Below are 14171 nucleotides of genomic sequence, written 5' to 3' on the forward strand. Positions count from 1 at the left end.
TAGCCATATTCACTTTAAAGTTTCGTATACACACACACACACACACACACACACACACACACACACACACACAGACGTTCAGCTTCCTTTTTGTATCACTTGGCAAACTTCTAATCAAGTTTTATCTCAGAGTGAAAAGAATGGCGAGAACTTGATGAAGATAGACAGACTCTCATTGCCTCGCCATTCATTCCTGCAGGACAGAGACTGATGCGAAATTAGACCAAATGAAAAGTATGTAGAAGAAAAATAGAAAAAAAAATATCAGCAGAGACACTTAAACTTGGTAGCTTGTGTAGAAGAGAGAGAGAAAAAAAAGTATATTGATATTTCTGTAAACGTTATTTGATGATTCTTGATTTTTTTTTTTTTTTTTTAGTTTCTTCAGTGAATAGAAAACAAGAAAGATTAAGATGGTTGTACAAAGAAACGGAGAAAAAAATGAAAAAAAAAATATTATAAGCTTTTTTGACTAATTAGGAAAAAAAAAGATGTGATAACTACGAAATCAGAAAAAAAAAGAAAATTAAGAGAAAAGAAACCTGAAAAAAACATAAATGTAACAGAACTTTAATGAAGAAAAAGAAAAGAAAAGAAAAAGTTGTCCTGAAAAAGACAAAAAAAGACACCGGTAATTCAGAAAAAAAAAACAAAGAAAAAAAAACACCCAAAGAAAACAAAAAAGACGCACAAAAACACACCAAAAAACGGATAAAAAAAAACAAGACTGAAAGAAAAAAAAACACGAAAACCAAGAAAAAAAAACAATATAAGAACCCAAAAACCCTTAAAAAATCGAAAAAAAAAAAACACCCATAAATTTGCCCCAGAGACCCTGATGACCACGAAAGACGAAAGGCACAAGCGCCAAGATCATGTTTACCACTCAGTCCCTCGCAGGAGACCAGTAGTGAAGATAGCGAGCAGCGCGTTGGAGCAAGCAGGGCATCTTGGGTCCTCTGCCACCTCCCTACGTGCAATGTACTCAGGAAAACATGTCTGGCGAGGCGAGGGAGTCTCTCTGAGAGAAACAAACTTGACGTGTAGTTAGGTTGACTGTCCTTCCGCTGGTAAAGTTGCGAGGAGACGACAGGCAGTGATAGTGAAGGTGGCGGTGGTGGTGGTGGTGGTGCATGCTGCTGCCGCTGGGAAGGTTTACTCTCTCTCTCTCTCTCTCTCTCTCTCTCTCTCTCTCTCTCTCTCTCTCTCTCTCTCTCTCTCTCTCTTGGCTTCGTTGTCAGTCATGAAAAGGGGACATCGCCCTCTTCTCATCTTCTTTCTTCCTCTGCAAGTTTCTCATCTTCCTCCCTCCTCCTCCTCTCCCTCCTCCTCCCGGCGCCAACACCCGCCCATGATGAGTTCGTCTCTGCTGCTCTTCCTCCTGCTGGCAACTTCATCTCAAGGTAATAAAGATAAATTGCTTTTTTTTTTTTTATTTATTCTCTTAAGATATACATGTTGGCAGGGTGCTTCTCTCTTACTACTACTACTACTACTACTACTATTGTTATTGATATACGCAGTCATTGTTGTTATGATGAGGGACTTGTACCATAAGTATTATTGGGGTTAAGAGAGAGAGAGAGAGAGAGAGAGAGAGAGAGAGAGAGAGGTCTTTCCTGGGTTTGAAGCCTCGACCAGCTGCTTCGTTATGAAAATTTTTAAATGAAGCTTCGAACTGGCATTCCGAATCTAATTAAGAAGGGGAAGGTTTAATGTCCTGGGAGAGGGGGGAGGGGGGATGAGGAGGGATGGAAGGCGGGAAGGAAGGAAGGAGGGAGGGAGGGAATGTATACGCGGATTGGCAAAGGATGGAGGGGAGGGAGGAGGGAGGGATGGTGTAAGTGTATAAGGAATGGGAGAAGGGGGAAGAGGGAGGGAAATGGGGAAATGGAGAGAGAGTGAGAGAGGGAGTATAGCTTGGTAAGGGATGAGGGGAATGGAGAGAAGGGAAGGTGGAGAGAGGGAGGTATGAAATAGGAAACGATTGAGGGGGAGGAGAGGTAGAGAAGGAAAAGGAAGGAATGGGGAGGGATAAAGAAGGGAACAATAAAGAAAGGAAGGGTAGGAAAGGACAAAGGGAATCAAAGAAGTAGGAAGCAGAGAAGAGATGGAAGAGAGAAGAATAAAAGAAGGAAGAGAAGGAGAAGGAATTGAGGGAGGAATAGAAGGAAGGAAAGACGGAGTAAATGAGGGATAGAAGAGAGAAGAATAGAGAAAAGAAAGTGATAGATGAAGGCAAGAAAGAAATGGAAAGGTAAGGAAAAATGGAAGAAAGATAAGCAAATAAGGAAAGAAAGGCAGAGAAGAGAGAGAGAGAGAGAGAGAGAGAGAGAGAGAGAGGAGAGAGGAGGAGAGAGGGAGAGAGAGAGAGAGAGAGAGAGAGAGAGACGAAGAATGAGGCAAAAGATTAAGAGAGGAAGAGAAAGAGAGAGAGAGAGGAAAGAAGGGAGAGCTTGGATAACAGAAGATGGAGAGAAATGACAAAACAAGGGACGAGAGAAAGAGATGAAATGGAAGGAGAGGGAGAAAAAATAGAGGAGGAGAAAAACGTAGGATGAAAGGGAGCGAGATAGAGAGGAAGAGAAAGGAGTGATGTGATGGAAATAAGGAAGGAACTAAGACGAGCAAACAATGAATGAATAAATAGAAGGAAAGTCTCGAGATGAAAACAGAAAGGAGGAGAAAGAAGGAATGATGAGAGAGAGAGAGAGAGAGAGAGAGAGAGAGAGAGAGAGAGAGAGAGGAGAGAGGAGAGAGAGAGAGAGAGAGAGAGAGAGAGAGCCTGGCAAAGGAAAGGACCGATCGACCTAAGATGGAGGTGTGGCCTTCTGTTACAAAGAAACGCTCAATGTTAAGGTCATTGAACCGGCCAATCCTGTGCCCGAGGAGCTTGAATTACTAGTGTTAAAAGTCACAGACAGACAAACGGGAAAGGTTTATTGTGTGTTGGGTGTTATCGCCCCCCGTCACAGGGCACTTTACTCATTGACTACCTGACAGTGAATATAGACGCCAATGATGGTACCAAATAAGTGTGAAAATGAGATAATTATTGGTGATTTACAACCAAAACACAGTGCGCGAAGCATTTAACACATTCATGGTTGTGCACGACTTGCACAACCATGTCACCTTTCCCACCCACCGCTCTGGATCATCCCTCGATCCAGTCGTGACCGACCTTCCCTCCGATACCATACAGTGTTCTTCCCTAGACTTTGTAGGCACTTCGGACCATGTGGCAGTCCTCACAAGGATTAGTTTCAAGAGGCCGCGTGAGGAGTGCCACACTCGAACTCTGTGGAGGTGGGAGAAGGCAAATTGGCAGGCTATGCGAGCCTCCCTCAAAACTACTGACTGAGATGATGTGTTATGTGGAGACACTGACCAGCAGGTGGGGCAGTTCACCGAGCTGCTTCACACCCTGCAGGACCGCTGGGTGCCCCACTCCAACACACCAAGCCAAGGGATCAGACCAACCCTGGTTTGGGCCAGAATGTCGAGCTGCCTCCGACGCAAAGTACCATGCCTGGCTCGCCTTTAAGAGGCATCCCACAGCCTGGAACAGACAGCGACACAGGGAGGGCAACCAACCACATGAGGGCTACTCAAGGCTGGGCTTCTAACCAATGGGTGACAGATCTCAAGAGGAAGCTGCGGGGAAGCCGGGTGGGGTCCAAACGCTGGTGGAGTCTTGTTAAGGAGCAACAAGGTGTGTCTAGGGGGAACACCATTCCTCCCCTCCACCGGGATGACGGTACAATAGCGCAGTCTGCCCGAGATATAGCAAACCTCCTGGCCAAGCACTTCACTGATAAGATGTGCGTCTCCGACCCTAAAAGACCTCCACCCTCACTACCAAACATAGTGAAAGAAAAATTATCATTTGCCACAACGAGTGAAGTGGAAGTGAAGGCAGTGCTTTCAAAACTTGACGTGACAAAAGCAGTGGGTTCTGATAACGTTAGCCCACACTTTCTTCGCCAGTGTGCTGATGAGCTGGCTCGCCCACTCTCTACGATATTCAACCAGTGCTTACGGACCAGCAGGTGGCCAAGTATCTGGAAAGTGGCTAGTGTTGTGCCAGTACACAAGAAAAATGAAAAAAAAACAGTGGCTAAAAACTATCGTCCGGTGTCCCTGCTGCCTGTGCTCAGCAAGGTGCTCGAGTCCCATAGTGGCCTCAAGAGTCACAGAGCACCTTGAGAAGCACCACCTACTGTGTGGCCGGCAGTTTGGGTTCAGGCCGGGCAGATCGGCCGCTGACCTGCACCTGCTGCTCACCTCGGAGTGGAGTGCTGCTCTGGATGCAGGGAAGGCCACTGCAGTTGTTGCCCTTGACATTGAAGGGGCCATTTGACAAGGTGTGGCATGCAGGTCTCCTTGCAAAGCTCCGTGCAGCAGGTGTGGATGGGCCCCTCTTGTTGCTGTTTGGTGATTACTTGAGAGAGAAGAATCTCAAAGTGGTCATTGATGGCCAGGAGTCTGAAGAGCATGCAGTAAGATCAGGTGTTCCTCAGGGAAGCTGTCTCGGCTCCCTGCTCTGGAACATCTGCATAAACGACCTCCTGCACTTAATCCCCAGTGTACGAGATTATGCTGATGACCTCACGCTGGCTCAGAGCTACAGCCCAGGGGAGGAGACTGACACGGCCGACCACATGAACGTCACCCCTGAACCGCATTGTGTCGTGGGGCAGCAAGTGGCAAGTAAAATTTGTCCCAAACAAAACACAGATGTCAATCATCTCAAGGTCGAGGACGCCCCTCCAACTCAGCCTTGAGGGGCAAGCTATACGGCGGCAAGACGAGATGGATGTACTGGGGGTCACATATGACTCCGCGCTGACCTTCAGGCACCACATAGAGCGTCTAGCCAGGGAGGCCTCGGGTTAGCTGGCGTCACTCAGGAGGATGTCGTGGCTCCTTGACGACAAAGGCCTGGAGATCTTGTACAAGGCTCAAGTTCGTTCCTCCCTGGAGTACTCGTGCCTTGCTTGGGGAGGAGCGGCGAGCAGGCATCTTTCCCTCCTGGACAGGGTACAGGCTCGGGCAGTGAGGTTCATAAAGGACAGTGGAGGCAGAAATAAGCCAAAGCTCCACTCCCTTCAACATCGCAGGGACGTAGCGGGCCTCGCTGTGATGTACAAAATACAACAACAGCGAATCCCGCATCTCCAAGCTCTCCACCAGCCCCTGCGGCGGGCACAAGTGACCACCCGGGCTGCCACTTTAATGCCTGCTGAATTATTTCAGTGTTGATGCCGTACTTGGCACCATCAACGCCAGTACGTCCATCATTATGGTAAACTATGGAACACCTTAATTGCTGCACAGATAGACTTCAGTAAAATGAATCTGCAGCAATTCAAGGAATGTGTGAACGTCTGGTTGCCATAAGCACCAGAGTAACAATTGTTAGTAACATTTAGAGTTAGGCTTTTAGATAGGAAACACTAAAAAATGTTCCCTTTAGCCTGTAAAGTGATACATTATATGTAAAAATATTTTGTAACATTCTCTTTAACTATGTATTGATTGGTGTACAAAAAGAGAGAGAGAGAGAGAGAGAGAGGAGAGAGAGAGAGGGAGAGAGAGAGAGAGAGGAGAGAGAGAGAGAGAGAGAGAGAGAGAGAGAGAGAGAGAGAGAGAGAGAGAGAGTTTTTCTTTAATTTCCATCCTGAAGTGAGATAGTTTACCTTCTTTATTTGCTTTATTTTGACGTGCGTTATTCATTTATGCTGCAAGTCTTAATCTGTCTGTCTGTCTGTCTGTCTGTCTGTCTGTCTGTCTGTCATTCGGTGTGTACATGTCTCTCAGGTGTTTCCTTTGCTTGTCTGTTTTTTTTTTTTTTTTTTATCTGTCTTCTCTTCTTGTTCTCTTAATTGTTTCTTCCTTTCTATTTTTTGTTTCCTTCCTGTTCATCACCTGTCCTTTGTCTTTCTGTTTGTCTGCCTGTCTGTCTGTCTGTCTGTTTGTATATAAGTTAATTCGTTTGCTAATCTATCTAATCTCTCTCTCTCTCTCTCTCTCTCTCTCTCTCTCTCTCTCTCTCTCTCTCTCTCTCTCTCTCTCTCTCTCTCTCTCTCTCTCTCTCATTTGGGGATTAAGTGAAAAGTTAAGATAAGAAGATTCCCGAGTCTTACTTAATTGTGTTTTAATTCCCCAAATCTTTATGTTCGCACTTAACGGTGATTTCTATGGAGATGAAGCGCAGAGAGAGAGAGAGAGAGAGAGAGAGAGAGAGAGAGAGAGAGAGAGAGAGTGTACTGACTTTAGCGCTGCAACAATGAGGTTAAATTTCGCCGGAGAGAAAGGAAGAAAGAAAGAAAGAAAGAAAGAAAGGAAGTAATAAAAGAAGGAAGGAAGGAAGGAAGGAAATAAGGAAGGAGGGAAGGAAGAAAGATAAGAAAAAGCATCGAAAAGAATTAACTATGGAGGAAAGGGAGAAGAGATGGAACAAGAGAAGGGAAGAAGAAGAGGAGGAACAGGAAGAGGAAGGGAATGGGGAAGAGAAGGAGGAGGAGGAGAAGGAAAATTACGAAAGAAATAGAAAAGTGTGTAATCAAATAAGAGAAGGAAAAGGAGGAGGAGAATAAGAATAACAAGAAGGAAGACTTAAAACAATATAGAAGAAAATGCGAATACTAAATACACACACAGAGAGAGAGAGAGAGAGAGAGAGAGAGAGAGAGAGAGAGAGAGAGAGAGAGGAGAGAGAGAGAGAGAGAGAGAGAGAGAGAGAGTCGGAATGCCTGCCTAGCGCTCTGAAATCTGTGGCAATAGGAGAGAGGGGAAGTGGTTGTGGTATTAGCACTATTAGCAGAGAGGTGCCAGCAGCAGCAGCAGCAGCAGCAGCAGCAGTATTAGTAGTGGTAGTAGTGGTGGTGATAGTGGTGGTATTAAGCAATACTTACAATTGTATTTGTGTAGTGGTGGTGGTAGTAGTAGTAGTAGTAGTAGTAGTAGTAGTAGTGCTAGTAGTAGAAAGAGAAGAAGGAAGACGAAAAGAGGAGATAAAACGAGAGAGAGAGAGAGAGAGAGAGAGAGAGAGAGAGAGAGAGAGAGAGAGAGAGAGAGAGAGAGAGAGAGAGAGAATTATTATTATTATTATTATTATTATTGTATTAGTAGCAGCAGCAGAAGAAGCAACAACAGCAACAACGATATAAAGAACAATAGCAATAATAACAACGCATCCCTTCACCTTCCACACACACACACACACACACACACACACACACACACACACACAGCGTCAGTTGGGGAGACTTTCATGGAGGTGAACTTGAAACACCCCGGCAGGAACAACAGAAAAGTGGTGAGTGGAACGCCTTGCTTGTTTTCACGAGTTTTTCTTTTTTTTTTCTTTTTTTTCTGTGCTTTGATAACTTTTTTTTACTCTCTTTCTTTCTTTCTTTTATTAAGGGGGATGTCTTTGTTATTTTTCGATTATATTTTTGTTATGTTTTGTTTCTATTTTAACCATTTTTTTCTCTTCTTTTTTTGTTATTTATCTTTTCTTTAATTTTCTGTTACCTCTCTTGTTACCTCCTTTATTGAACTTCGTCACCTTATTCATGTCGCCTTTCACAATTCACTTCCCTCTCTATCACCTCAAATTTACGTTCATGTTTCCACTTTCTTATCCTCGCATTTTTTTTTCTTATTTCCTTGTACTTTCATTCAGTGTTTGTTATCCTTCATATTATCCATTTATCCAGCTATTTATTTTATTTTCTTATTCAATGAAACAAAATACGTACGTTTATGTGTACGTATGTGCGTGTACGTGTTTGATCACTGTTTCGTAAAAATATCACGAAATTTAGTTTGTGTATTATTGTTACTTACTTTTGATTACTTTTTGTTGATATTACTGTTTGCAGTGCGCATGTCGCGTTTTGTTTGTTTCTTACTTCACCCCGGCGCCAGCAGCCAGCACCCAGCAGCCGCCACGCAGGTCAGTTGTCTGTAGTGGCTGCTTCCGCCAGGGTGAGTGTGGTGTGGCGGCCGTGTGACATGGCCCATGCTGGTTCCCTGCTGTTCCTTGGTATGTCATGTAAAGTGGAGCTTTGTGTACAGGTGCAATACAGACACGTGATTTGTAGGTTGTATTGTTTTGTTCCATACGGCAGATGCGGATACGTGTTTGGTATTGCTCCAGCCGTTCCGTGAAAATTTGTTTGATTGTTGTTCGCAGCTGTGGGTGGTCTGCTGCGTGTGTGTGTGTGTGTGTGTGTGTGTGTGTGTGTGTTAACACGTTGTGCCAGGCGCTGAGCTTGCGGGGAAGCTGTGTACCATGCCTGTGTGATGTGCCCAGGACTGTGGGCTATTTACCGCAGCTTGGTCAATATTGTAAGTGAATATTTGTTTAGGTTAGATAATTTTTGTGAACTTTCTAGTTTGATGGCTGAACATTTAGCATTGTATGAGTTTGGATACTTTGAATTTGTGGTGTTATGCTCTGTGATGTTGTGTTAGTTAGGTAATTGTTCTCAGGTTGGATCGACTTAGTAAAATAAGTTGAATGCAACGTTCGACCTTCTCTACCCAGCGGTTTTGACGAAACAATCATGTACGCATTGAGTCTGTGCACGTGTCCAGACGCGGCAGCACAATTGGTCCGTGTACGTAAACCCTGTAGGTGTGGACGCAGATGTGAAATTCTTCCAGTCCAGGTGTGTACGGCGGGTTACACGTGGAATCCATACTTCATAGAGAGAAGGAAGGAAATGAGGAAAAGAGTGAAAGGAAAAGAGAGAAAGAAGGATTAAAGAGAGAGAGAGAGAGAGAGAGAGAGAGAGAGAGAGAGAGAGAGAGAGAGAGAGTTACAGCAATACTGATGTTAGCTAGGTAAGGTGGTAGACAGATAGATAGATAGATAGATGTATAGATAGATAAGCTAGATAAGGTGGGAGACACAGATAGATAGATAGATGTATAGATAAATAGATGGATAGATAGATAAAAAATGTCACCTTTTCTCATCTCCCATATTTTTCTCCCTCCTTTCTTCACCTTCTTCCTCTTCCACCTTATTCCCTTTCATTTACCTTTTCCTCCTCCTCCTCCTCCAGGCCTACCTTCATGATGGACATGCGCGAGGTGTTAGGGGCGTCCAAGTGGTTCCTAGCAGCTGATCTCCAGACGGTGACCTTGTCCAGTGACCAGCAGTGCGTGACCTTCGTGGTGCACTTCATGGGTGAGTGAGTGAGTGGGTGGGGTAGTGGAGGGAGGGAATAAGAGATTTTTGTTTTCTTTAGTCAGTCCTTCAGTTCGTTTATTGGTCAGTTTTCTTTGATTATCTTCTTTCAATATTCCTTTTTTTTATATATTCCGATAATTCATTCTTTTATATTTTACTTTTCCCTCGTTCATTTGTTTCTCATTTCAGCCTTTTAGCCTATTTTTGTCTTTTCCTTTTTCATGTTTCTCATTTCTATCTCCCTTCGTCTATCGTTTCCTTTCTCTCATTTCTCATCCAATCACCTCCTTTCGTCTATTTCTTTTCTCTCTTTCATACCTCTCCTTATCAGTCATATTTAAGTCTTTCTTCCTCTTTTGTCCCTCTCCTTGTTTCATCTCATCGGTCACGCTGAGTCCTCATTTGTGTCGCTATTCTCAGTCTCCCCTCATTCCATCTCTTCCTCTCATCATCTCATCAACTTCTCTCCTCCTTTTACTTCATAATTGCATCACACTAATAAAGTTTCCTTTCATTTAGTTTACTCATTTTCCTTCCTCCCATACCCCCTCACACACACCTTCCCCTCCCATACACCCTCACACACGCCTTCCCCTCACCCTTCTCCTCTCCTGACGCAGGCCCCAGCGCAGGTCGTCTTGAGCTGGACTTATCCCGCGTGCTGGCTGGCCGCAATCTGGACCCCCCCACCATCATCATCAGGGGCGTGTCCTGACCCGGACCGCCCCAAGAAGCTGCCCTACAGGACCTGCGGGAGCCTGGAGGAGGAGACACTGCTGGAGGAGTATAAGAGCGAGTCTTGGGGATGGGAAGGGAGAGGAGAGTACAAGGTGTAAGGGTAGATGGGAGCACTGGAAAGGGGAGGGGAGGGGAGGTGAGTATGGCAGTTGGGGGGAGGAAGGGCAAGAAAATGGAAGGGAAGGAGAAAAAGGAAAAAGGAAATGAAAGGGAGGGAAAGTAGGAGGGTGGTGGCAGGGGATATGGGTGGTGTTTGGGTATTTAGTTCAGAGGTTTAGGCTGTTTGCTCAGCGTTTGTTTCCTTTAGGCATCTCAAATGTTCCTTTGCAGAGCACATCCCCAATCCCTTTGCAGAGGTTTCCTTTTGGTATCTCAAATGTTCTTTTGCAGAACATATCCCCAATCCCTTTGCAGAGGTTTCCTTTAGGCATCTCAAATGTTCCTTTGCAGAACATATCCCCAATCCCTTTGCATCCCCAATCCCTTTGCAGAGGTTTCTTCTTATCAGGTTTTTTCTTTTGCGGCCAACACCCCGTGGGATCTCAAGGGCGGTGTTGCCGGAGCTGGCCTCGCCTCCGCCCTGCTGCTGCCTCTGCTTCACCTCATCGCCTGCGATAAACCCATCAACATCAAGGCATCTTGGTTTTCGCGTCCATCCCCGCCCCCCTTAGTTCCTCTCACCCTGCATAGGGGGCCTGTACATTATGTAGATAGGAGGCTATAATTGTGTGAAATTATAGATATATCATGCAATAATTATCTTTATGCATATATATAAAATGCAATAATGTTCGTTATGCATATATACAAAATACAATAATAGTGTTCGTTTCCCTTTCCTGGATGTGAAATACGATGCCAGCTGTGGGGAGTGGATAGAGAGGTTGGCGAGTGCCAGAGTGTGGAAGCTTAAACTTTTCAACAAAACCACTTACTCGAAACGTGCAGTTACTCGTTTCGCTTACAAAATACCTCGAAGACTCTCCGGAGAAACACCACGACCATTTTCAGATATGAGCAAACTTAGTTTTTTTTTATTAAAAACTATTCATATATTTTTTATTAAAAACTATTTTTTTTATTTAAAAAAAAATTAACTAAAAATAATATATATTTGGGAGCCTCTCGTACATCATTAACCGGCGGCGCGCCAGCCCACGAGTCGCTCACACGGCTGCTTTGTTACAGCAATGCAGGGGAGTGCCGCCGCCAGTCTGCAGCGTCACCACTCATTTGTGCAGGACAGACGAGGTGGATTTGAACTGGAAACAAACGAATTTAAAAAGACGGATTTTTACTATTTGATAACCAAACATCAGAATTAAACGATTTAAAAAAGTTCTTAACCGAGAACAACGTTCAATTGAAACAATATTTGAATTGAGCCACTCGCCCAGCCAGACACCCCCGGCGCGTCACAGGCAGAGAGGAGGGCGCTCAGGGCAGGCTAGCACCTATGATGGCAAGCTAGAGCGACCTGCCAGAGCACAGCCTTCACCTTGTTGCTGGGGTGCGTGGGTCTTCAGGCCGCCAATAAGGAGCGCCGGCTGGCTGTGGCACGCGTGGAGCGCCTTGTGAAGCAGCGGAGCGAGGCGGCGGCACGTGGCTGGGATGACCTAACAGTAAATACACTTAGCACAATCAATTAGTAAATAAATCAATGAGTACAGACAGTAAAGACTTCAATTAAGCGACGCAAACAAACTAGGTCGTCACTCGACACATTTGTACAAAAATATTTACGCTAACCTAAATCCAAAATGACGAAAATGCAAGACGCCTGAATACCAATCAGTTACATAAGGACCAATACAAACACCTCAATATTGGGCTTTCTATAACTCCAAATGCTCATTACAATAAACGAGCCGTTACAAGTTAAAAGATTACACCAGTAAAATATTACACCTCGTTAAAAGATTACAGGTCACCTGGTAGTGGCTCCGTGTGTCGTGGGAGTGTCATGTCACTGAAGAGCAGGGCAAGGAGGGCAAGGGAAAGTGAATGATCTGAAGGTAATTACACTGAACACAGGATAACTTTGTACTCAGTGTTGGGTGTTCATGTTCCTGCTGCTGCCACTTCAACCCCGGAGAGACCTGACATGTCCTGAATCAGCAGAGCGTTACAGTATGACGCTAGGAGATTGTCACGCACCTGTCGACTGTCAACGCGACAAATGAGGGACAGGAACATCAAACACGGAGCACCAATAAAGCTGGATTCATTATACTTTCATTTTCACCTTTCCTCGCCCTCACCCAGCTCTTGCAGATACATCAAGCCCACCGCAACACAACACAACCACCGCCACCAAGAACACACCATCATCCACTAGCAAACAGAATAATCACAAAACAACACTGACCTTACCTGGGCGGCGGACGGAGGTAGAGAGAGCGACGCGGCTAGAGCCAGGCGTTAGTTCACGTCTGCTGAAGCTTCGTAACTTTCTCGCTATCTCGAACGCTTCAATGTCTTGTTTTTTTTGTTTTTTCATATCAGAGGGACACCGGGCTGAGGCAACAAAAGGGAAGAAAAGAAAATACCTCCACTACTTTTACCAAACCCGAGCTAAAGTTATTTGGTTTTCCAAGGATGTTTTCGTGACTTTAGTGATTGAAATTATGATTAGTGAGGTGACGAGTTTTGCAAGGGTATTTTCATGGTTTATTGGCAATTTCCTTTGATTTACTGGAAGTTATCGTGGTTTTACGAATGTTTTAGCAGGGTATAGTACAAACTGTTAGGGATTTACAAGTGTGTTTCCTTGGGTGATAGTTTTACAGCCTGTAGTGAAAGTCAACGAAGTGATAATGGCACTATCATGACTCAGTGATGGTTTGGTGAGGATCCTGCGTCATTAATGAGAACACCCATGAGAACCTGACTAATCACCTCTGTGGCATTTGTTAACAGTCCTGGTGAAAGAACCAAGAGCTTAACAATACGAACAAGATACAAATGGAGAACACAAACCAGAATACATCAACAATTACAAGCAGATTAATTTAACGAGGTAGTTTGAGGAAATATTTTATCCGCATGGCAAAGACTAACTATCTTTGCCCTTATTTTGAGATGAAGTGCTTAAGAATACAAGAATACAAACAAGATACAAATGAAGGATGCAGACCAGAATACGTCAACCATTACAAGCAGTTTAATACAACGAGATAGTTAAGGAATATATTAATCCACACGGTGGAGACAAACGAACCAGGTTGTTAGCGCTGAGTCATTAGGTAGTTTTAAGAGATTATACGAATTTATGGACAGGGATGATAGGTGGAAATACGCAGGCTTGTTTGAAATATGGACCACCGCGTGTAGGCCTATTATTTTCTTGCACCAGCCCTTATTTTCTTACATTCTTACTTTAGCTCTTAATATGAAATCAATTATTCTTCAACTTCCCTACTCCACAATTAAAAATGCGCATGACAAACAGTATAATTAGCATATTTAGGTCATAAATATTGGTGGTAGTGATGATGGTGGTGGTGACGAAAAACAGAATGGATAGAATTAGAGCTCACCTGTCACCTGGGGGCACTGATGTGATTCCAGGGATGCTGCAGGTGTGAGATGTAGATGTAGGTGTGGATGTGTAAGGCTTGGATGGTGTGAGAGATGAGGGATGCTGTGTGGAGGAGTGAAGGATGGGGAGGCAGGCTGTGTGCAGTGAGAGATGAGGAGGGAAGCTGAGTGAAAGATGAGGGAAAAGGCTGACTAAAGGAGTCAAGGATAAGGGGACAGGCTGTGTGGAGTGAAGGATGAGGGGGGAGGCTGTGTGGATTGAGAGATGAGGAGGGAAGCTGAGTGAAAGATGAGGGAAGAGGCTGACTGAAGGATGAGGGGGCAGGCTGTGTGGAGTGAAGGATGAGGGGGCAGGCTGTGTGGATTGAGAGATGAGGAGGGAAGCTGAGTGAAAGACGAGGGAAGAGGCTGAGTGAAGGATGAGGGGGCAGGCTGTGTGGAGTGAAGGATACTGTGTGGAGTGAAAGATGAGGGGGAATGCTGAGTGTGAAGACCTGGAGATGCTGTGAGTAGGTGAAGGAAGACAAGATAAGAATGAATGCTGAATATCTGAGAATACCTGAAGTGTGTGTGTGTGAGTTTGAGTGTTATTTATAAGTGGAGGAAGACACAAAAAAAGAAAAACAGTCAACACATGGAGAAACTGAGTGTGGAGTAACATAAGGATGTACAAAAGGGAAGC

General features: G+C 44.6%; 2 long non-coding RNA genes across 2 annotated transcripts; one reads left to right on the forward strand and one right to left on the reverse strand.

The window, feature by feature from the left end:
• Positions 1-7918: 7918 nt before the first annotated feature.
• On the forward strand, positions 7919-11211 carry LOC135113794 (uncharacterized). Its single transcript, XR_010275034.1, has 3 exons — positions 7919-8056; positions 9084-9208; positions 9832-11211. It is a non-coding gene; the product is annotated as an uncharacterized LOC135113794 (long non-coding RNA).
• A 15-nt stretch (positions 11212-11226) lies between these two features.
• On the reverse strand, positions 11227-13339 carry LOC135113793 (uncharacterized). The gene is made up of 2 exons (XR_010275033.1): positions 12318-13339; positions 11227-11565 (listed from the first exon to the last, which is right to left on the reverse strand). It is a non-coding gene; the product is annotated as an uncharacterized LOC135113793 (long non-coding RNA).
• Positions 13340-14171: the final 832 nt, after the last annotated feature.

Source organism: Scylla paramamosain, chromosome 26 (genome assembly GCF_035594125.1).
Source record: "Scylla paramamosain isolate STU-SP2022 chromosome 26, ASM3559412v1, whole genome shotgun sequence".
NCBI classification, from domain to species: domain Eukaryota; kingdom Metazoa; phylum Arthropoda; class Malacostraca; order Decapoda; family Portunidae; genus Scylla; species Scylla paramamosain.